Genomic DNA, 23,424 nt, shown 5'->3' on the forward strand with positions numbered 1-23,424 from the left:
TAATGGATTGGTCATCAGCTGGCTGTCTATGTCCCGCATCAATATAGACCAAAGTACAGAGGGTTAGGCTATGCTATTGTGCACCTACCTGATGCATCAGAAGGTGCGAGGCCCTTGCTAAATTCTGTGCACAGACTTTGAGATCTATGCTTTAGACTGTATCTAAACCTGCTCCAACATGGACTGACATTCTGGCCTACTTTCAGCCGATGCGACTTGTCTGTCGCTGAACAGTCGCTTTTTATGTATTCAGCACCTATGTATAATGTTGTAAAAATGCTCTAGAAGCTAAAGTCGCAGAAATGTCACACATATTTGGCCTGCAACTTTCTGTGCGACAAAATCAGACAGGAAAAATCAGTATAAATCCTTAGAAAATTATCCCCCAGTGTCTCCATCTGCTGGCGGTATTGAATAAGCATTGCTGCACTGATGGGGTATGCATTAGACGAAAAAAAAGAAGAAAAAGAAGAATAATACGCCCAGAAAAGAGGCGAAAAGGAGAAAAACGTAAAAAAACGTGAAAAAAAAGTAAGAGGAAGAGAAGGGAAAAAAAGGTGGAAATGGGTTTAAAAGTGATTTCGGCGGAGAAATATATATATATATATATATATATATATATATATATATATATATATGCGCACACACACACATAGATATAAACGTATTCTCCGTTGAGATATTGCAGCCGCTGCTGTGTCCAGGCCCAGGAGCCTTAGCACTGTGCTGTGATGTCACTCAATACCACTGACATCACTAGGTGTAAACAACATCTCTCCTTTGCTGTGTATGTGACTATGGAGCTGTTTGGTGATGTCGTCTATTATGGCCTTCATAGAAGCAACAGGAGATTGTTGCATCCATCTAGAACCCTCAGAACTACAGTGCTATGATGTCACTCACTTCCACAGGCCTTGCAGAGTGTAAACAACAACAACCCAGCTTTGTTGTGTATGTAACCATAGGGATTTGTGATGTCACCTAGAACCTTCACAGCAGCGACAGCTTTATGAGGAGCATCAGCACTGCTCTGCCTGAGCAGAACCATCACCGCCATAGGTTGTCAAATAACCCGGATTTAACCCACACAGGTAAGTCCAATGGGGTGCAGGCATGTCCTCTATGCTTACAGCTTCCCGTGGGTGTTGGTTTGATACCGTTTGGGGACAGCCAAGGAGGCATCTGCAGGCAACAAAGGTAGGTGTGTGCTTGTGTGTGTGTTTCCTATGCAGATCCTAAGCCCAGTGTCACATGCAAGTAGGAGGAGTAAGAAGGGTTCCTGGCAAATCCGGGTTATGGATTGCATTTAAAAAGGCCCCGTGGGAGTGCAATGGGCCCCTGTCTTGCTGCTTAGCAATAATGGTATGGGTTTAGGTTCTGCTGTGTGTACTGGTGGTTGACTGCCCCCCAGCCCAGAGTGTGCATGGAAAATTGTCTGGCAGCCTCCCTGACAGCAAGCAGTGATAGTGCCCATGAAGGGGACCTTGTTGGGCCCGCCCCTTTCACGGTTATCGCTTCTCGGCCTTTTGGCTAAGATCAAGTGTAGTATCTGTTCTTATCAGTTTAATATCTGATACGTCCCCTATCTGGGGACCATATATTAAATGGATTTTTGAGAACGGGGGCCGATTTCGAAGCTTGCTTCCGTCGCCCTATGCATTGACCCGATATGGCAGTATCTTCGGGTACAGTGCACCACCCCCTTACAGGGTTAAAAAGAAAGATTCCTACTTTCATTGCTACCTGCTTGCTGGCTAGCCAGCTAGCCAGCCCTGTGGGCCTTGCTGCTGCTGCAGCCAAAAAACAAAAGGTGGTGCTGCTGCTGCTTCTGCTGCTTCTGCTTCTGCTTGTGTCTGGCCCCTGTTGGAGCGTCCAGGCACAGGACTTCTGCTGCTGCTGACTAAATGGCCTCCTTAATTGGATCATTTGAGTAGCCAGCACACCTGTGCAGGTAGGGCATGACATGATAGGCAGCTGCCTTGATAGCGGGTGGGTGCTGAATGTTCCTAATTGACAAAATAAGATTAATGCTTATGAAGAAATATAAAATCTCATCCCTTCCCCAATATCGCGCCACACCCCTACCCCTTAATTCCCTGGTTGAACGTGATGGACATATGTCTTTTTTCGACCGTACTAACTATGTAACTATGTAACATAACATGGGGGGGGGTCTCCTGGCTGTTCACACAGGTGTGTCATTGCTGTACATTGACCATGCATTGCTTCTGTGGTATTGCAAAGGCAAAGACAAATGCTTCCAGCCATCCATTGCACTAATGGATTGGTCATCAGCTGGCTGTCTATGTCCCGCATCAATATAGACCAAAGTACAGAGGGTTAGGCTATGCTATTGTGCACCTACCTGATGCATCAGAAGGTGCGAGGCCCTTGCTAAATTCTGTGCACAGACTTTGAGATCTATACTTTAGACTGTATCTAAACCTGCTCCAACATGGACTGACATTCTGGCCTACTTTCAGCCGATGCGACTTGTCTGTCGCTGAACAGTCGCTTTTTATGTATTCAGCACCTATGTATAATGTTGTAAAAATGCTCTAGAAGCTAAAGTCGCAGAAATGTCACACATATTTGGCCTGCAACTTTCTGTGCGACAAATTCAGACAGGAAAAATCAGTATAAATCCTTAGAAAATTATCCCCCAGTGTCTCCATCTGCTGGCGGTATTGAATAAGCATTGCTGCACTGATGGGGTATGCATTAGACGAAAAAAAAGAAGAAAAAGAAGAATAATACGCCCAGAAAAGAGGCGAAAAGGAGAAAAACGTAAAAAAACGTGAAAAAAAAGTAAGAGGAAGAGAAGGGAAAAAAAGGTGGAAATGGGTTTAAAAGTGATTTCGGCGGAGAAATATATATATATATATATATATATACATATATATATATATATATATATATATACGCGCACACACACACATATATATAAACGTATTCTCCGTTGAGATATTGCAGCCGCTGCTGTGTCCAGGCCCAGGAGCCTTAGCACTGTGCTGTGATGTCACTCAATACCACTGACATCACTAGGTGTAAACAACATCTCTCCTTTGCTGTGTATGTGACTATGGAGCTGTTTGGTGATGTCGTCTACTATGGCCTTCATAGAAGCAACAGGAGATTGTTGCATCCATCTAGAACCCTCAGAACTACAGTGCTATGATGTCACTCACTTCCACAGGCCTTGCAGAGTGTAAACAACAACAACCCAGCTTTGTTGTGTATGTAACCATAGGGATTTGTGATGTCACCTAGAACCTTCACAGCAGCGACAGCTTTATGAGGAGCATCAGCACTGCTCTGCCTGAGCAGAACCATCACCGCCATAGGTTGTCAAATAACCCGGATTTAACCCACACAGGTAAGTCCAATGGGGTGCAGGCATGTCCTCTATGCTTACAGCTTCCCGTGGGTGTTGGTTTGATACCGTTTGGGGACAGCCAAGGAGGCATCTGCAGGCAACAAAGGTAGGTGTGTGCTTGTGTGTGTGTTTCCTATGCAGATCCTAAGCCCAGTGTCACATGCAAGTAGGAGGAGTAAGAAGGGTTCCTGGCAAATCCGGGTTATGGATTGCATTTAAAAAGGCCCCGTGGGAGTGCAATGGGCCCCTGTCTTGCTGCTTAGCAATAATGGTATGGGTTTAGGTTCTGCTGTGTGTACTGGTGGTTGACTGCCCCCCAGCCCAGAGTGTGCATGGAAAATTGTCTGGCAGCCTCCCTGACAGCAAGCAGTGATAGTGCCCATGAAGGGGACCTTGTTGGGCCCGCCCCTTTCACGGTTATCGCTTCTCGGCCTTTTGGCTAAGATCAAGTGTAGTATCTGTTCTTATCAGTTTAATATCTGATACGTCCCCTATCTGGGGACCATATATTAAATGGATTTTTGAGAACGGGGGCCGATTTCGAAGCTTGCTTCCGTCGCCCTATGCATTGACCCGATATGGCAGTATCTTCGGGTACAGTGCACCACCCCCTTACAGGGTTAAAAAGAAAGATTCCTACTTTCATTGCTACCTGCTTGCTGGCTAGCCAGCTAGCCAGCCCTGTGGGCCTTGCTGCTGCTGCTGCAGCCAAAAAACAAAAGGTGGTGCTGCTGCTGCTTCTGCTGCTTCTGCTTCTGCTTGTGTCTGGCCGCTGTTGGAGCGTCCAGGCACAGGACTTCTGCTGCTGCTGACTAAATGGCCTCCTTAATTGGATCATTTGAGTAGCCAGCACACCTGTGCAGGTAGGGCATGACATGATAGGCAGCTGCCTTGATAGCGGGTGGGTGCTGAATGTTCCTAATTGACAAAATAAGATTAATGCTTATGAAGAAATATAAAATCTCATCCCTTCCCCAATATCGCGCCACACCCCTACCCCTTAATTCCCTGGTTGAACTTGATGGACATATGTCTTTTTTCGACCGTACTATGTAACTATGTAACATAACATGGGGGGGGTCTCCTGGCTGTTCACACAGGTGTGTCATTGCTGTACATTGACCATGCATTGCTTCTGTGGTATTGCAAAGGCAAAGACAAATGCTTCCAGCCATCCATTGCACTAATGGATTGGTCATCAGCTGGCTGTCTATGTCCCGCATCAATATAGACCAAAGTACAGAGGGTTAGGCTATGCTATTGTGCACCTACCTGATGCATCAGAAGGTGCGAGGCCCTTGCTAAATTCTGTGCACAGACTTTGAGATCTATACTTTAGACTGTATCTAAACCTGCTCCAACATGGACTGACATTCTGGCCTACTTTCAGCCGATGCGACTTGTCTGTCGCTGAACAGTCGCTTTTTATGTATTCAGCACCTATGTATAATGTTGTAAAAATGCTCTAGAAGCTAAAGTCGCAGAAATGTCACACATATTTGGCCTGCAACTTTCTGTGCGACAAATTCAGACAGGAAAAATCAGTATAAATCCTTAGAAAATTATCCCCCAGTGTCTCCATCTGCTGGCGGTATTGAATAAGCATTGCTGCACTGATGGGGTATGCATTAGACGAAAAAAAAGAAGAAAAAGAAGAATAATACGCCCAGAAAAGAGGCGAAAAGGAGAAAAACGTAAAAAAACGTGAAAAAAAAGTAAGAGGAAGAGAAGGGAAAAAAAGGTGGAAATGGGTTTAAAAGTGATTTCGGCGGAGAAATATATATATATATATATATACATATATATATATATATATATATATATATATATACGCGCACACACACACATATATATAAACGTATTCTCCGTTGAGATATTGCAGCCGCTGCTGTGTCCAGGCCCAGGAGCCTTAGCACTGTGCTGTGATGTCACTCAATACCACTGACATCACTAGGTGTAAACAACATCTCTCCTTTGCTGTGTATGTGACTATGGAGCTGTTTGGTGATGTCGTCTATTATGGCCTTCATAGAAGCAACAGGAGATTGTTGCATCCATCTAGAACCCTCAGAACTACAGTGCTATGATGTCACTCACTTCCACAGGCCTTGCAGAGTGTAAACAACAACAACCCAGCTTTGTTGTGTATGTAACCATAGGGATTTGTGATGTCACCTAGAACCTTCACAGCAGCGACAGCTTTATGAGGAGCATCAGCACTGCTCTGCCTGAGCAGAACCATCACCGCCATAGGTTGTCAAATAACCCGGATTTAACCCACACAGGTAAGTCCAATGGGGTGCAGGCATGTCCTCTATGCTTACAGCTTCCCGTGGGTGTTGGTTTGATACCGTTTGGGGACAGCCAAGGAGGCATCTGCAGGCAACAAAGGTAGGTGTGTGCTTGTGTGTGTGTTTCCTATGCAGATCCTAAGCCCAGTGTCACATGCAAGTAGGAGGAGTAAGAAGGGTTCCTGGCAAATCCGGGTTATGGATTGCATTTAAAAAGGCCCCGTGGGAGTGCAATGGGCCCCTGTCTTGCTGCTTAGCAATAATGGTATGGGTTTAGGTTCTGCTGTGTGTACTGGTGGTTGACTGCCCCCCAGCCCAGAGTGTGCATGGAAAATTGTCTGGCAGCCTCCCTGACAGCAAGCAGTGATAGTGCCCATGAAGGGGACCTTGTTGGGCCCGCCCCTTTCACGGTTATCGCTTCTCGGCCTTTTGGCTAAGATCAAGTGTAGTATCTGCATTTGGTCTGGTCGGAAGGTGTCTGTGGTACCCCGCTTCTCGGCCTTGGGGGATTGTCTCTCCTTACGGAGGGACTTCACCCCCTTGCTGCTATTGGGGAGCGGGCTTAGTCCACGGACAACGGGTTGCGATCCCCCTGTCTCTGGGACCTTGTGTCTCAGAAGGCATTTTCGGTACGTTGAGCGTCACCTGTAGCTTCGGAAGCACCTAGGGTACCCCCGACCTCTGCCTTGGGTAAGGGTTCCGCTTTTATAGCGGGATTCCGAGCCCCTGCTGCTATTGGGGAAGGGGCTTAGTCCCTGGGTGTGGAAGATGCCGTTCTCCTGGGCTTTCCCCTCTGGGGAAATGTCGATGCGAAATACCATCCGCATAGAGGTGTCGGAGAGCCATCGTCAGTTGAAGAACCTCCGCTTCATTGCGGAGGTGATTCTTCTTGACTACTTCCGCCTCAATAGGGAGGACATCCTGTGTCTAAATGACCAGGAAAGCCGTGGCCTGTATACCGTCACCTTCACGGCCACGGCGTGTTGCGATAACATCTATGCAACCTTGTCTGGTGCGGACCAGAGGGACGATCGACTCGACGGTCTTTCGTTCCAGTTCCTCTATGGTGAGGAACATATACCGTTGGTGGTGGCTATGCACAGCCCTCATGTGACCACGGAGGATATAGCCACTTTTCTTCGGCGATACTGCGAAGAGGTGCGATTCGCAAACAAAATCTTGAACTCCGTGCGGTTCTGGAACGGCAAGAGGAAGTTCTGGGTCAAGCTCCGTAAGGATCCCGGTGGTATTGGGGGTCTTTGCCATCCGCCCCCAAATTTTGCCATCGGGAGAGTTCGGGGCTTCCTGTTCTATCCTCAAATGCCTATGTATTGCCGAAATTGCTTGAGGTTTGGCCACACCCAGGAGAACTGCGGCGCGGAGCGTGTGATTCGCTGCAATAGGTGTGGCCAAGAAGGTCACATAGCCTCAAGATGTAGCCATACGATAAGGTGCAACCTCTGCGGAGAGGAAAATCACGATTTTAATTCCTGTCCCCATAAAGCAAAAACTACGATGGGTGGGTCAAGGCTGGGCCCACCCAAAGAGGGGACAGGACAAAAGACGTCCTTTTTTAAGATGCCCAAACCCCAGATGGCAGGTACTGATGGGTCCAGGCCCAAGACCTCTGGTGCTCCATCGGGGGGCCCACCGGTGGTAGTGCTAGGGGGAGGCCATGGGGATTCCACGAAGCCCGGGCGGGTGATCGAGTTTACTGCCCGGGAAATTGAAAGACGTCGATCGACTTCCTACCTGGCTCAAGAGCCCGCCGAAACTTCTGAAGGGGGCTCACCTGTGGCGGGTGGCAGCCGACGGGCCTCGGTGGGGGCAAAAGTGGACCCAAAATTGCAGCATAAGCCAGGTACTGGCTTGGCCCAGGGTCGCCCTGCTCCGGACGAAGAGGCCCCGGTGAAAGCCCGCCGGAAGGGGAGCCAGGTGGCCAGGTCTGAGCCCGGTCCTGTTACTCCGCCTATACAGGACAGGGCCAAGAAGACAAGTGGCGCCAAACCAGGGTTTGCTGCCCCGCCAGCAGTGGACCCGGTGGGTAAAACTGGCCATCGTCGATCGATGGGGAAGTTGGAGCAACAGTCCTCAGCAACGCTTGCTGGGGAACAAGCGATGAAAACTTCCCAAGGTAGCGGCAAAGGTTCCGGAAAAGAGGCCTCACAGGCCCCTGTGCAGCAGTTCCAGTCGTCAAATGATGAAAGAAGACGCAGATCCATCAGCCGGGGGCCAGAGATTACATCGAGTGAGAGCAACACAGAGGATATGGACAGCAGTGTGACATTTAAAAGACAAAGAGAAGAAGAAGAGGAAGACATTCAAAGGAAAGCGGCGTGCCGTAGTTCGGACGAGAGCGAGCTCAGGGTCGGGGCATCATCGATCTCAAGCTCCGACCCTCAGAACATCAAGGAGCTGATGACCCCGCAGGCGGGGGATGACGGTACGCAGCTTATTATTGACTTTGATTCTCCAAGCACGGACTCTCCATAAACTATGCCTATCCCTGTAAAAATTGCCTCACTCAATGTGAGGTCCTTAAAGAGCCCTGATCGCAGGGCTGCTTTATTTTCTTATCTAGAGACATGTGACTTTGACCTTTGCCTGCTACAAGAATGTGGAATCCCTAGTAAAATGGACTATAAAGACTTAAAAGAAGACTGGAAGCTGGGCCCATCCATATGGTCCGGTGCAAATGACTGTCGTTCTGTGGGTGTTGGGCTGCTCTGCCGAGGCCAGTCCTTTTCTATTCATACAGTAACTGAGATTGTGCCTGGCAGAGCTCTTTTAATTCATCTATATTTTAATGGACTTTTAATTCGTGTTTTAAATGTGTATGCCCCTCCTGATAAACAGGAGCGGGCAGAACTATTTGAAATTTTACCACTGTTTTGTGTTGGGTCTTCCCCCCTGCTGGTGGGAGGTGATTTTAACTGCATACGTGATGGGGAACACCGGCAGGGTGGGGATATTAATCGTAAAGACCGCACTTCTTACCTGCTTAAAAATTTTATTGATGATTTTAATTTGAAAGATTGCTGGAAGGATCTCTTGCCGGAGGACCCAGGCGCCACATGGTCCAATGGAAGAGTGAGCTCCAGAATCGATTTTATTTTTTCCTCTAGAGCTTTTAAACCGCTGAAATGCACGCTCGAGCAGAATATCTTCTCTGATCATAAGCTCCTCTTGGTGGGCCTGGAGCTAGAGGGGGAGCAAAAAGCAAAAAGGGGCCTCTGGAGATTAAACACCACACTCCTAGAGGACCCTGAGATAAAAGAGGAGTTTGTGCGGACCTACCAATGCTGGCAATCACAAAGAAAACCCCACGAGCCTATGCTGCACTGGTGGGAGGGCACCAAATCTAAAATCAGATTTTTTTTTATCAAAGCAGGTAAGAAGAAGGCAAAAATGGAAAAACAGTGGTTTTATGTTCTTAACATGCGTTTAAATGTACTTTTTAAATTGAAAGAAGCTGGTATGGATGTAGAAAATGATATTTTAAACCTTAAAACTGAAATAAAACATGCCATAGAAAAGAAAGGGAAACAAATCATTTTTAACTCACATGTGCAGCACCTGGAGGAGGGCGAGAAATGTTCCCGTTTCTTTTTTAAAAAAGTGATGAATAGGAGGGATATCATCCAAAACCTTGAGGGTGAATCCACTCCAAAAGGCATGTTAGATGCAGTTTTTAACTTCTACCAGCTTCTTTTTAATAAGAAAGATCTTAATCCATCCTTTTTAGAACATGTTCTTAATTCCCTTGATTTTAAGCTAGATGTTTTAGACCAGGAGGTTTTATCCCGTGATCTTAACTTAGATGAACTTTTATTTGTTTTTAAAAGTTTTTCTAGTGGGAAGGCCCCTGGGGAAGATGGTTTACCCATCGAATTTTATTTAGCTTTTTGGGATATTTTAAAGGATGATATGGTTTTATTGTATAAAGAAACTTTTATTGTTAATGAACTTCCCCCTTCCTGGAGGAGGGGGATTGTATCATTACTTTTTAAAAAGGGTGAAAAGGATATGCTAAAAAATTGGCGCCCCATCACACTTTTAAATGTCGATTATAAAGTTTTAGCCAAGTTATTAGCTGTCCGTTTTAAACCTTTTATTCATAAATTAATTCACCCAAATCAGGTTTGTGGGGTACCTGGAAGGTCTATAGCTGAATCCCTAAATATTTTAAGAGATGTTTTATGGTATTTTAAGGATAGAAATCAAACTGTAGCAATTTTATCCTTAGACTTTGAAAAAGCCTTTGATAGGGTCTCCCATGAATACCTGTTTTTAGTTCTTAAAAAGATGGCAGTGCCTGAAACGATTTTAAGCCGAATCATGCTTTTATACCGATCCTGTTTTAGTCAAGTCTCTGTTAATGGCTTTTTAACCAGCGGTGTTCCTCTTTTATCAGGTGTCAAACAGGGCTGCCCCCTGTCCCCACTCCTTTTTATTTGCGCAATCGAACCACTGATGGCCCTCCTCAGAAAAGACCGGGTAGTAAGAGGCGTACCGATACCTGGTGGAGGAGGGACCCATCTAAAGGTGTTGGGGTACATGGATGATGTCACCATACTGTGCCCGGACTCTCCATCCATGAGGGGGGCATTGAGGAACACCAGCTATTTCTGCGAGGTCTCTGGTTTTAAGCTAAACACAGATAAATGTGACTGTTTTTATATTGGCTCCTGGGATTCATCCATCACCCCAGGAGTCACAATGCAACAGGATCAAATTAAAGTTTTAGGTATTGTTTTTAACCAGGTCAATGATGGGAGCCCTAACTGGGATTCAGCTATAGCTAAGATGGAGAAGAAGATTTTAATGTGGAATCTTAGAAACCTTACCATGGAGGGGAAGATTTTAATAATAAAGATGGTTTTACTCCCTATTATGCTATACATTGCCATGGTATTTCCTCCATCTATTTTATACATTAAAAAAGTAACTAGAATTGTTTTTTCTTTTTTATGGGGTTCAAAAATGGAGAAATTAAAGCGTGATTTTATGTACAAAAGTAAAGATAATGGCGGGAAAGATGTTCCTAACCTTTTTACTTTCTTTTACATAAAGTATTTCTGTTTCTGTTTTAAAATTATTAAATCCGATGGCATTTTTAGCTGCTTTTTAAGGTACGCTGCGGGCATGGTTTTTAAAAGATGGTTGCGCATCCCTCTGAATGCTCCGGTGCTTCTGTGTCCCCCAAAACATTATGTGGTGTTGGAAAAGACAGTCAGGCTCCTAGGTCTCCAAGATTTGGAGCCTGACATACTGGGGGACCAGAGAAAGGTATCAAAGGTCCTCAGGCGGAGTGAGGTTACCCTGGCAGTGTCCAATTTCACACAGGCAAGATCCAAAAAGGTATGGCGGAACGTGTACGGGAAGTTTCTGGCGAATGTACACAGGGATCTTGCCTGGGCAATCGTCCACCAGTGCCTCCCTACTCGTGAGTTCCAGCACAGGCGAGGACTGGTGGCGAGAGCCAAGTGCCCGAGAGATGGCTGCGGAGTGGACGAAACGGTGCTGCACATATTTTGGAACTGCCCTTTTGCACGGGAGCTTTGGAGGAAGGTAGGCCCACTTTTGAAGTGGGCCTGCGGCCTAAAAGATTTTAATCACGAATGTGTCTTTTACGGTCTTTTTAACTGCCCCAATTTTAAACAGCAGATGATCTGCTGGATGATTATTAATTGTTTTAAAAATGCCATCTGGAAAGTTAGGAACATCTTACTTTTTAAACATGATTTTATTGATGTTAAAAACTGTATAAAGCTGGCCCTGAGTGAGATGTACATCTATTACCTAAGAGACAAGAAACAGTTGGGGGCCAGCGAGGCAGCATCCATGTGGTGTCTGCCTCTATGGAACGAAATAACAGTATAATCAGTTTTTATGACATTTGTATAATGTTTTATCCTGCCATTTTTATTTTTTCTCCTTTTATTACTGGTTTTATTATTTGTATTTTAAAACTTTTGTGAACCTTTTATTATTTTGCATTTTAAATTTTGTATGGTTTCTTATTTATTCAATAAAATTTTGTTGAAACCTTATCTGTTCTTATCAGTTTAATATCTGATACGTCCCCTATCTGGGGACCATATATTAAATGGATTTTTGAGAACGGGGGCCGATTTCGAAGCTTGCTTCCGTCGCCCTATGCATTGACCCGATATGGCAGTATCTTCGGGTACAGTGCACCACCCCCTTACAGGGTTAAAAAGAAAGATTCCTACTTTCATTGCTACCTGCTTGCTGGCTAGCCAGCTAGCCAGCCCTGTGGGCCTTGCTGCTGCTGCTGCAGCCAAAAAACAAAAGGTGGTGCTGCTGCTGCTGCTTCTGCTGCTTCTGCTTCTGCTTGTGTCTGGCCGCTGTTGGAGCGTCCAGGCACAGGACTTCTGCTGCTGCTGACTAAATGGCCTCCTTAATTGGATCATTTGAGTAGCCAGCACACCTGTGCAGGTAGGGCATGACATGATAGGCAGCTGCCTTGATAGCGGGTGGGTGCTGAATGTTCCTAATTGACAAAATAAGATTAATGCTTATGAAGAAATATAAAATCTCATCCCTTCCCCAATATCGCGCCACACCCCTACCCCTTAATTCCCTGGTTGAACTTGATGGACATATGTCTTTTTTCGACCGTACTAACTATGTAACTATGTAACATAACATGAGGGGGGTCTCCTGGCTGTTCACACAGGTGTGTCATTGCTGTACATTGACCATGCATTGCTTCTGTGGTATTGCAAAGGCAAAGACAAATGCTTCCAGCCATCCATTGCACTAATGGATTGGTCATCAGCTGGCTGTCTATGTCCCGCATCAATATAGACCAAAGTACAGAGGGTTAGGCTATGCTATTGTGCACCTACCTGATGCATCAGAAGGTGCGAGGCCCTTGCTAAATTCTGTGCACAGACTTTGAGATCTATACTTTAGACTGTATCTAAACCTGCTCCAACATGGACTGACATTCTGGCCTACTTTCAGCCGATGCGACTTGTCTGTCGCTGAACAGTCGCTTTTTATGTATTCAGCACCTATGTATAATGTTGTAAAAATGCTCTAGAAGCTAAAGTCGCAGAAATGTCACACATATTTGGCCTGCAACTTTCTGTGCGACAAATTCAGACAGGAAAAATCAGTATAAATCCTTAGAAAATTATCCCCCAGTGTCTCCATCTGCTGGCGGTATTGAATAAGCATTGCTGCACTGATGGGGTATGCATTAGACGAAAAAAAAGAAGAAAAAGAAGAATAATACGCCCAGAAAAGAGGCGAAAAGGAGAAAAACGTAAAAAAACGTGAAAAAAAAGTAAGAGGAAGAGAAGGGAAAAAAAGGTGGAAATGGGTTTAAAAGTGATTTCGGCGGAGAAATATATATATATATATATATATATATATATATATATATATAGCGCACACACACACATATATATAAACGTATTCTCCGTTGAGATATTGCAGCCGCTGCTGTGTCCAGGCCCAGGAGCCTTAGCACTGTGCTGTGATGTCACTCAATACCACTGACATCACTAGGTGTAAACAACATCTCTCCTTTGCTGTGTATGTGACTATGGAGCTGTTTGGTGATGTCGTCTATTATGGCCTTCATAGAAGCAACAGGAGATTGTTGCATCCATCTAGAACCCTCAGAACTACAGTGCTATGATGTCACTCACTTCCACAGGCCTTGCAGAGTGTAAACAACAACAACCCAGCTTTGTTGTGTATGTAACCATAGGGATTTGTGATGTCACCTAGAACCTTCACAGCAGCGACAGCTTTATGAGGAGCATCAGCACTGCTCTGCCTGAGCAGAACCATCACCGCCATAGGTTGTCAAATAACCCGGATTTAACCCACACAGGTAAGTCCAATGGGGTGCAGGCATGTCCTCTATGCTTACAGCTTCCCGTGGGTGTTGGTTTGATACCGTTTGGGGACAGCCAAGGAGGCATCTGCAGGCAACAAAGGTAGGTGTGTGCTTGTGTGTGTGTTTCCTATGCAGATCCTAAGCCCAGTGTCACATGCAAGTAGGAGGAGTAAGAAGGGTTCCTGGCAAATCCGGGTTATGGATTGCATTTAAAAAGGCCCCGTGGGAGTGCAATGGGCCCCTGTCTTGCTGCTTAGCAATAATGGTATGGGTTTAGGTTCTGCTGTGTGTACTGGTGGTTGACTGCCCCCCAGCCCAGAGTGTGCATGGAAAATTGTCTGGCAGCCTCCCTGACAGCAAGCAGTGATAGTGCCCATGAAGGGGACCTTGTTGGGCCCGCCCCTTTCACGGTTATCGCTTCTCGGCCTTTTGGCTAAGATCAAGTGTAGTATCTGTTCTTATCAGTTTAATATCTGATACGTCCCCTATCTGGGGACCATATATTAAATGGATTTTTGAGAACGGGGGCCGATTTCGAAGCTTGCTTCCGTCGCCCTATGCATTGACCCGATATGGCAGTATCTTCGGGTACAGTGCACCACCCCCTTACAGGGTTAAAAAGAAAGATTCCTACTTTCATTGCTACCTGCTTGCTGGCTAGCCAGCTAGCCAGCCCTGTGGGCCTTGCTGCTGCTGCTGCAGCCAAAAAACAAAAGGTGGTGCTGCTGCTGCTTCTGCTGCTTCTGCTTCTGCTTGTGTCTGGCCGCTGTTGGAGCGTCCAGGCACAGGACTTCTGCTGCTGCTGACTAAATGGCCTCCTTAATTGGATCATTTGAGTAGCCAGCACACCTGTGCAGGTAGGGCATGACATGATAGGCAGCTGCCTTGATAGCGGGTGGGTGCTGAATGTTCCTAATTGACAAAATAAGATTAATGCTTATGAAGAAATATAAAATCTCATCCCTTCCCCAATATCGCGCCACACCCCTACCCCTTAATTCCCTGGTTGAACTTGATGGACATATGTCTTTTTTCGAAAAGTACTAACTATGTAACTATGTAACATAACATGGGGGGGGGTCTCCTGGCTGTTCACACAGGTGTGTCATTGCTGTACATTGACCATGCATTGCTTCTGTGGTATTGCAAAGGCAAAGACAAATGCTTCCAGCCATCCATTGCACTAATGGATTGGTCATCAGCTGGCTGTCTATGTCCCGCATCAATATAGACCAAAGTACAGAGGGTTAGGCTATGCTATTGTGCACCTACCTGATGCATCAGAAGGTGCGAGGCCCTTGCTAAATTCTGTGCACAGACTTTGAGATCTATACTTTAGACTGTATCTAAACCTGCTCCAACATGGACTGACATTCTGGCCTACTTTCAGCCGATGCGACTTGTCTGTCGCTGAACAGTCGCTTTTTATGTATTCAGCACCTATGTATAATGTTGTAAAAATGCTCTAGAAGCTAAAGTCGCAGAAATGTCACACATATTTGGCCTGCAACTTTCTGTGCGACAAATTCAGACAGGAAAAATCAGTATAAATCCTTAGAAAATTATCCCCCAGTGTCTCCATCTGCTGGCGGTATTGAATAAGCATTGCTGCACTGATGGGGTATGCATTAGACGAAAAAAAAGAAGAAAAAGAAGAATAATACGCCCAGAAAAGAGGCGAAAAGGAGAAAAACGTAAAAAAACGTGAAAAAAAAGTAAGAGGAAGAGAAGGGAAAAAAAGGTGGAAATGGGTTTAAAAGTGATTTCGGCGGAGAAATATATATATATATATATACATATATATATATATATATATATATATACGCGCACACACACACATATATATAAACGTATTCTCCGTTGAGATATTGCAGCCGCTGCTGTGTCCAGGCCCAGGAGCCTTAGCACTGTGCTGTGATGTCACTCAATACCACTGACATCACTAGGTGTAAACAACATCTCTCCTTTGCTGTGTATGTGACTATGGAGCTGTTTGGTGATGTCGTCTACTATGGCCTTCATAGAAGCAACAGGAGATTGTTGCATCCATCTAGAACCCTCAGAACTACAGTGCTATGATGTCACTCACTTCCACAGGCCTTGCAGAGTGTAAACAACAACAACCCAGCTTTGTTGTGTATGTAACCATAGGGATTTGTGATGTCACCTAGAACCTTCACAGCAGCGACAGCTTTATGAGGAGCATCAGCACTGCTCTGCCTGAGCAGAACCATCACCGCCATAGGTTGTCAAATAACCCGGATTTAACCCACACAGGTAAGTCCAATGGGGTGCAGGCATGTCCTCTATGCTTACAGCTTCCCGTGGGTGTTGGTTTGATACCGTTTGGGGACAGCCAAGGAGGCATCTGCAGGCAACAAAGGTAGGTGTGTGCTTGTGTGTGTGTTTCCTATGCAGATCCTAAGCCCAGTGTCACATGCAAGTAGGAGGAGTAAGAAGGGTTCCTGGCAAATCCGGGTTATGGATTGCATTTAAAAAGGCCCCGTGGGAGTGCAATGGGCCCCTGTCTTGCTGCTTAGCAATAATGGTATGGGTTTAGGTTCTGCTGTGTGTACTGGTGGTTGACTGCCCCCCAGCCCAGAGTGTGCATGGAAAATTGTCTGGCAGCCTCCCTGACAGCAAGCAGTGATAGTGCCCATGAAGGGGACCTTGTTGGGCCCGCCCCTTTCACGGTTATCGCTTCTCGGCCTTTTGGCTAAGATCAAGTGTAGTATCTGTTCTTATCAGTTTAATATCTGATACGTCCCCTATCTGGGGACCATATATTAAATGGATTTTTGAGAACGGGGGCCGATTTCGAAGCTTGCTTCCGTCGCCCTATGCATTGACCCGATATGGCAGTATCTTCGGGTACAGTGCACCACCCCCTTACAGGGTTAAAAAGAAAGATTCCTACTTTCATTGCTACCTGCTTGCTGGCTAGCCAGCTAGCCAGCCCTGTGGGCCTTGCTGCTGCTGCTGCAGCCAAAAAACAAAAGGTGGTGCTGCTGCTGCTTCTGCTGCTTCTGCTTCTGCTTGTGTCTGGCCGCTGTTGGAGCGTCCAGGCACAGGACTTCTGCTGCTGCTGACTAAATGGCCTCCTTAATTGGATCATTTGAGTAGCCAGCACACCTGTGCAGGTAGGGCATGACATGATAGGCAGCTGCCTTGATAGCGGGTGGGTGCTGAATGTTCCTAATTGACAAAATAAGATTAATGCTTATGAAGAAATATAAAATCTCATCCCTTCCCCAATATCGCGCCACACCCCTACCCCTTAATTCCCTGGTTGAACTTGATGGACATATGTCTTTTTTCGACCGTACTAACTATGTAACTATGTAACATAACATGGGGGGGGTCTCCTGGCTGTTCACACAGGTGTGTCATTGCTGTACATTGACCATGCATTGCTTCTGTGGTATTGCAAAGGCAAAGACAAATGCTTCCAGCCATCCATTGCACTAATGGATTGGTCATCAGCTGGCTGTCTATGTCCCGCATCAATATAGACCAAAGTACAGAGGGTTAGGCTATGCTATTGTGCACCTACCTGATGCATCAGAAGGTGCGAGGCCCTTGCTAAATTCTGTGCACAGACTTTGAGATCTATACTTTAGACTGTATCTAAACCTGCTCCAACATGGACTGACATTCTGGCCTACTTTCAGCCGATGCGACTTGTCTGTCGCTGAACAGTCGCTTTTTATGTATTCAGCACCTATGTATAATGTTGTAAAAATGCTCTAGAAGCTAAAGTCGCAGAAATGTCACACATATTTGGCCTGCAACTTTCTGTGCGACAAATTCAGACAGGAAAAATCAGTATAAATCCTTAGAAAATTATCCCCCAGTGTCTCCATCTGCTGGCGGTATTGAATAAGCATTGCTGCACTGATGGGGTATGCATTAGACGAAAAAAAAGAAGAAAAAGAAGAATAATACGCCCAGAAAAGAGGCGAAAAGGAGAAAAACGTAAAAAAACGTGAAAAAAAAGTAAGAGGAAGAGAAGGGAAAAAAAGGTGGAAATGGGTTTAAAAGTGATTTCGGCGGAGAAATATATATATATATATATATACATATATATATATATATATATATATATATATACGCGCACACACACACATATATATAAACGTATTCTCCGTTGAGATATTGCAGCCGCTGCTGTGTCCAGGCCCAGGAGCCTTAGCACTGTGCTGTGATGTCACTCAATACCACTGACATCACTAGGTGTAAACAACATCTCTCCTTTGCTGTGTATGTGACTATGGAGCTGTTTGGTGATGTCGTCTATTATGGCCTTCATAGAAGCAACAGGAGATTGTTGCATCCATCTAGAACCCTCAGAACTACAGTGCTATGATGTCACTCACTTCCACAGGCCTTGCAGAGTGTAAACAACAACAACCCAGCTTTGTTGTGTATGTAACCATAGGGATTTGTGATGTCACCTAGAACCTTCACAGCAGCGACAGCTTTATGAGGAGCATCAGCACTGCTCTGCCTGAGCAGAACCATCACCGCCATAGGTTGTCAAATAACCCGGATTTAACCCACACAGGTAAGTCCAATGGGGTGCAGGCATGTCCTCTATGCTTACAGCTTCCCGTGGGTGTTGGTTTGATACCGTTTGGGGACAGCCAAGGAGGCATCTGCAGGCAACAAAGGTAGGTGTGTGCTTGTGTGTGTGTTTCCTATGCAGATCCTAAGCCCAGTGTCACATGCAAGTAGGAGGAGTAAGAAGGGTTCCTGGCAAATCCGGGTTATATGGATTGCATTTAAAAAGGCCCCGTGGGAGTGCAATGGGCCCCTGTCTTGCTGCTTAGCAATAATGGTATGGGTTTAGGTTCTGCTGTGTGTACTGGTGGTTGACTGCCCCCCAGCCCAGAGTGTGCATGGAAAATTGTCTGGCAGCCTCCCTGACAGCAAGCAGTGATAGTGCCCATGAAGGGGACCTTGTTGGGCCCGCCCCTTTCACGGTTATCGCTTCTCGGCCTTTTGGCTAAGATCAAGTGTAGTATCTGTTCTTATCAGTTTAATATCTGATACGTCCCCTATCTGGGGACCATATATTAAATGGATTTTTGAGAACGGGGGCCGATTTCGAAGCTTGCTTCCGTCGCCCTATGCATTGACCCGATATGGCAGTATCTTCGGGTACAGTGCACCACCCCCTTACAGGGTTAAAAAGAAAGATTCCTACTTTCATTGCTACCTGCTTGCTGGCTAGCCAGCTAGCCAGCCCTGTGGGCCTTGCTGCTGCTGCTGCAGCCAAAAAACAAAAGGTGGTGCTGCTGCTGCTTCTGCTGCTTCTGCTTCTGCTTGTGTCTGGCCGCTGTTGGAGCGTCCAGGCACAGGACTTCTGCTGCTGCTGACTAAATGGCCTCCTTAATTGGATCATTTGAGTAGCCAGCACACCTGTGCAGGTAGGGCATGACATGATAGGCAGCTGCCTTGATAGCGGGTGGGTGCTGAATGTTCCTAATTGACAAAATAAGATTAATGCTTATGAAGAAATATAAAATCTCATCCCTTCCCCAATATCGCGCCACACCCCTACCCCTTAATTCCCTGGTTGAACTTGATGGACATATGTCTTTTTTCGACCGTACTAACTATGTAACTATGTAACATAACATGGGGGGGGTCTCCTGGCTGTTCACACAGGTGTGTCATTGCTGTACATTGACCATGCATTGCTTCTGTGGTATTGCAAAGGCAAAGACAAATGCTTCCAGCCATCCATTGCACTAATGGATTGGTCATCAGCTGGCTGTCTATGTCCCGCATCAATATAGACCAAAGTACAGAGGGTTAGGCTATGCTATTGTGCACCTACCTGATGCATCAGAAGGTGCGAGGCCCTTGCTAAATTCTGTGCACAGACTTTGAGATCTATACTTTAGACTGTATCTAAACCTGCTCCAACATGGACTGACATTCTGGCCTACTTTCAGCCGATGCGACTTGTCTGTCGCTGAACAGTCGCTTTTTATGTATTCAGCACCTATGTATAATGTTGTAAAAATGCTCTAGAAGCTAAAGTCGCAGAAATGTCACACATATTTGGCCTGCAACTTTCTGTGCGACAAATTCAGACAGGAAAAATCAGTATAAATCCTTAGAAAATTATCCCCCAGTGTCTCCATCTGCTGGCGGTATTGAATAAGCATTGCTGCACTGATGGGGTATGCATTAGACGAAAAAAAAGAAGAAAAAGAAGAATAATACGCCCAGAAAAGAGGCGAAAAGGAGAAAAACGTAAAAAAACGTGAAAAAAAAGTAAGAGGAAGAGAAGGGAAAAAAAGGTGGAAATGGGTTTAAAAGTGATTTCGGCGGAGAAATATATATATATATATATACATATATATATATATATATATATATATATACGCGCACACACACACATATATATAAACGTATTCTCCGTTGAGATATTGCAGCCGCTGCTGTGTCCAGGCCCAGGAGCCTTAGCACTGTGCTGTGATGTCACTCAATACCACTGACATCACTAGGTGTAAACAACATCTCTCCTTTGCTGTGTATGTGACTATGGAGCTGTTTGGTGATGTCGTCTATTATGGCCTTCATAGAAGCAACAGGAGATTGTTGCATCCATCTAGAACCCTCAGAACTACAGTGCTATGATGTCACTCACTTCCACAGGCCTTGCAGAGTGTAAACAACAACAACCCAGCTTTGTTGTGTATGTAACCATAGGGATTTGTGATGTCACCTAGAACCTTCACAGCAGCGACAGCTTTATGAGGAGCATCAGCACTGCTCTGCCTGAGCAGAACCATCACCGCCATAGGTTGTCAAATAACCCGGATTTAACCCACACAGGTAAGTCCAATGGGGTGCAGGCATGTCCTCTATGCTTACAGCTTCCCGTGGGTGTTGGTTTGATACCGTTTGGGGACAGCCAAGGAGGCATCTGCAGGCAACAAAGGTAGGTGTGTGCTTGTGTGTGTGTTTCCTATGCAGATCCTAAGCCCAGTGTCACATGCAAGTAGGAGGAGTAAGAAGGGTTCCTGGCAAATCCGGGTTATGGATTGCATTTAAAAAGGCCCCGTGGGAGTGCAATGGGCCCCTGTCTTGCTGCTTAGCAATAATGGTATGGGTTTAGGTTCTGCTGTGTGTACTGGTGGTTGACTGCCCCCCAGCCCAGAGTGTGCATGGAAAATTGTCTGGCAGCCTCCCTGACAGCAAGCAGTGATAGTGCCCATGAAGGGGACCTTGTTGGGCCCGCCCCTTTCACGGTTATCGCTTCTCGGCCTTTTGGCTAAGATCAAGTGTAGTATCTGTTCTTATCAGTTTAATATCTGATACGTCCCCTATCTGGGGACCATATATTAAATGGATTTTTGAGAACGGGGGCCGATTTCGAAGCTTGCTTCCGTCGCCCTATGCATTGACCCGATATGGCAGTATCTTCGGGTACAGTGCACCACCCCCTTACAGGGTTAAAAAGAAAGATTCCTACTTTCATTGCTACCTGCTTGCTGGCTAGCCAGCTAGCCAGCCCTGTGGGCCTTGCTGCTGCTGCTGCAGCCAAAAAACAAAAGGTGGTGCTGCTGCTGCTTCTGCTGCTTCTGCTTCTGCTTGTGTCTGGCCGCTGTTGGAGCGTCCAGGCACAGGACTTCTGCTGCTGCTGACTAAATGGCCTCCTTAATTGGATCATTTGAGTAGCCAGCACACCTGTGCAGGTAGGGCATGACATGATAGGCAGCTGCCTTGATAGCGGGTGGGTGCTGAATGTTCCTAATTGACAAAATAAGATTAATGCTTATGAAGAAATATAAAATCTCATCCCTTCCCCAATATCGCGCCACACCCCTACCCCTTAATTCCCTGGTTGAACTTGATGGACATATGTCTTTTTTCGACCGTACTAACTATGTAACTATGTAACATAACATGGGGGGGGTCTCCTGGCTGTTCACACAGGTGTGTCATTGCTGTACATTGACCATGCATTGCTTCTGTGGTATTGCAAAGGCAAAGACAAATGCTTCCAGCCATCCATTGCACTAATGGATTGGTCATCAGCTGGCTGTCTATGTCCCGCATCAATATAGACCAAAGTACAGAGGGTTAGGCTATGCTATTGTGCACCTACCTGATGCATCAGAAGGTGCGAGGCCCTTGCTAAATTCTGTGCACAGACTTTGAGATCTATACTTTAGACTGTATCTAAACCTGCTCCAACATGGACTGACATTCTGGCCTACTTTCAGCCGATGCGACTTGTCTGTCGCTGAACAGTCGCTTTTTATGTATTCAGCACCTATGTATAATGTTGTAAAAATGCTCTAGAAGCTAAAGTCGCAGAAATGTCACACATATTTGGCCTGCAACTTTCTGTGCGACAAATTCAGACAGGAAAAATCAGTATAAATCCTTAGAAAATTATCCCCCAGTGTCTCCATCTGCTGGCGGTATTGAATAAGCATTGCTGCACTGATGGGGTATGCATTAGACGAAAAAAAAGAAGAAAAAGAAGAATAATACGCCCAGAAAAGAGGCGAAAAGGAGAAAAACGTAAAAAAACGTGAAAAAAAAGTAAGAGGAAGAGAAGGGAAAAAAAGGTGGAAATGGGTTTAAAAGTGATTTCGGCGGAGAAATATATATATATATATATATATATATATATATATATATATATATATATACGCGCACACACACACATATATATAAACGTATTCTCCGTTGAGATATTGCAGCCGCTGCTGTGTCCAGGCCCAGGAGCCTTAGCACTGTGCTGTGATGTCACTCAATACCACTGACATCACTAGGTGTAAACAACATCTCTCCTTTGCTGTGTATGTGACTATGGAGCTGTTTGGTGATGTCGTCTATTATGGCCTTCATAGAAGCAACAGGAGATTGTTGCATCCATCTAGAACCCTCAGAACTACAGTGCTATGATGTCACTCACTTCCACAGGCCTTGCAGAGTGTAAACAACAACAACCCAGCTTTGTTGTGTATGTAACCATAGGGATTTGTGATGTCACCTAGAACCTTCACAGCAGCGACAGCTTTATGAGGAGCATCAGCACTGCTCTGCCTGAGCAGAACCATCACCGCCATAGGTTGTCAAATAACCCGGATTTAACCCACACAGGTAAGTCCAATGGGGTGCAGGCATGTCCTCTATGCTTACAGCTTCCCGTGGGTGTTGGTTTGATACCGTTTGGGGACAGCCAAGGAGGCATCTGCAGGCAACAAAGGTAGGTGTGTGCTTGTGTGTGTGTTTCCTATGCAGATCCTAAGCCCAGTGTCACATGCAAGTAGGAGGAGTAAGAAGGGTTCCTGGCAAATCCGGGTTATGGATTGCATTTAAAAAGGCCCCGTGGGAGTGCAATGGGCCCCTGTCTTGCTGCTTAGCAATAATGGTATGGGTTTAGGTTCTGCTGTGTGTACTGGTGGTTGACTGCCCCCCAGCCCAGAGTGTGCATGGAAAATTGTCTGGCAGCCTCCCTGACAGCAAGCAGTGATAGTGCCCATGAAGGGGACCTTGTTGGGCCCGCCCCTTTCACGGTTATCGCTTCTCGGCCTTTTGGCTAAGATCAAGTGTAGTATCTGTTCTTATCAGTTTAATATCTGATACGTCCCCTATCTGGGGACCATATATTAAATGGATTTTTGAGAACGGGGGCCGATTTCGAAGCTTGCTTCCGTCGCCCTATGCATTGACCCGATATGGCAGTATCTTCGGGTACAGTGCACCACCCCCTTACAGGGTTAAAAAGAAAGATTCCTACTTTCATTGCTACCTGCTTGCTGGCTAGCCAGCTAGCCACCCTGTGGGCCTTGCTGCTGCTGCTGCAGCCAAAAAACAAAAGGTGGTGCTGCTGCTGCTTCTGCTGC

General features: G+C 45.8%; 8 non-coding genes and 1 pseudogene across 8 annotated transcripts; all 9 read left to right on the plus strand.

Moving 5' to 3' along the window:
• The first annotated feature begins 1,510 nt into the window (after positions 1–1,510).
• On the plus strand, positions 1,511–1,701 carry LOC130341443 (U2 spliceosomal RNA). The gene has a single exon (XR_008881378.1). It is a non-coding gene; the product is annotated as a U2 spliceosomal RNA (small nuclear RNA).
• Positions 1,702–3,795: 2,094 nt separating this feature from the next.
• LOC130341444 (U2 spliceosomal RNA) lies at positions 3,796–3,986 on the plus strand. Its single transcript, XR_008881379.1, has one exon. It is a non-coding gene; the product is annotated as a U2 spliceosomal RNA (small nuclear RNA).
• A 2,094-nt stretch (positions 3,987–6,080) lies between these two features.
• LOC130341415 (U2 spliceosomal RNA) lies at positions 6,081–6,298 on the plus strand (annotated as a pseudogene).
• Positions 6,299–11,687: 5,389 nt separating this feature from the next.
• Positions 11,688–11,873, plus strand: LOC130341406 (U2 spliceosomal RNA). The gene has a single exon (XR_008881351.1). It is a non-coding gene; the product is annotated as a U2 spliceosomal RNA (small nuclear RNA).
• A 2,086-nt stretch (positions 11,874–13,959) lies between these two features.
• Positions 13,960–14,150, plus strand: LOC130341445 (U2 spliceosomal RNA). Its single transcript, XR_008881380.1, has one exon. It is a non-coding gene; the product is annotated as a U2 spliceosomal RNA (small nuclear RNA).
• A 2,092-nt stretch (positions 14,151–16,242) lies between these two features.
• Positions 16,243–16,433, plus strand: LOC130341446 (U2 spliceosomal RNA). Its single transcript, XR_008881381.1, has one exon. It is a non-coding gene; the product is annotated as a U2 spliceosomal RNA (small nuclear RNA).
• Positions 16,434–18,531: 2,098 nt separating this feature from the next.
• LOC130341447 (U2 spliceosomal RNA) lies at positions 18,532–18,722 on the plus strand. Its single transcript, XR_008881382.1, has one exon. It is a non-coding gene; the product is annotated as a U2 spliceosomal RNA (small nuclear RNA).
• Positions 18,723–20,814: 2,092 nt separating this feature from the next.
• Positions 20,815–21,005, plus strand: LOC130341448 (U2 spliceosomal RNA). The gene has a single exon (XR_008881383.1). It is a non-coding gene; the product is annotated as a U2 spliceosomal RNA (small nuclear RNA).
• Positions 21,006–23,097: 2,092 nt separating this feature from the next.
• On the plus strand, positions 23,098–23,288 carry LOC130341449 (U2 spliceosomal RNA). The gene has a single exon (XR_008881384.1). It is a non-coding gene; the product is annotated as a U2 spliceosomal RNA (small nuclear RNA).
• The last annotated feature ends 136 nt before the right edge of the window (positions 23,289–23,424 follow it).

Source organism: Hyla sarda, unplaced genomic scaffold, assembly GCF_029499605.1.
Source record: "Hyla sarda isolate aHylSar1 unplaced genomic scaffold, aHylSar1.hap1 scaffold_620, whole genome shotgun sequence".
Classification (NCBI taxonomy): domain Eukaryota; kingdom Metazoa; phylum Chordata; class Amphibia; order Anura; family Hylidae; genus Hyla; species Hyla sarda.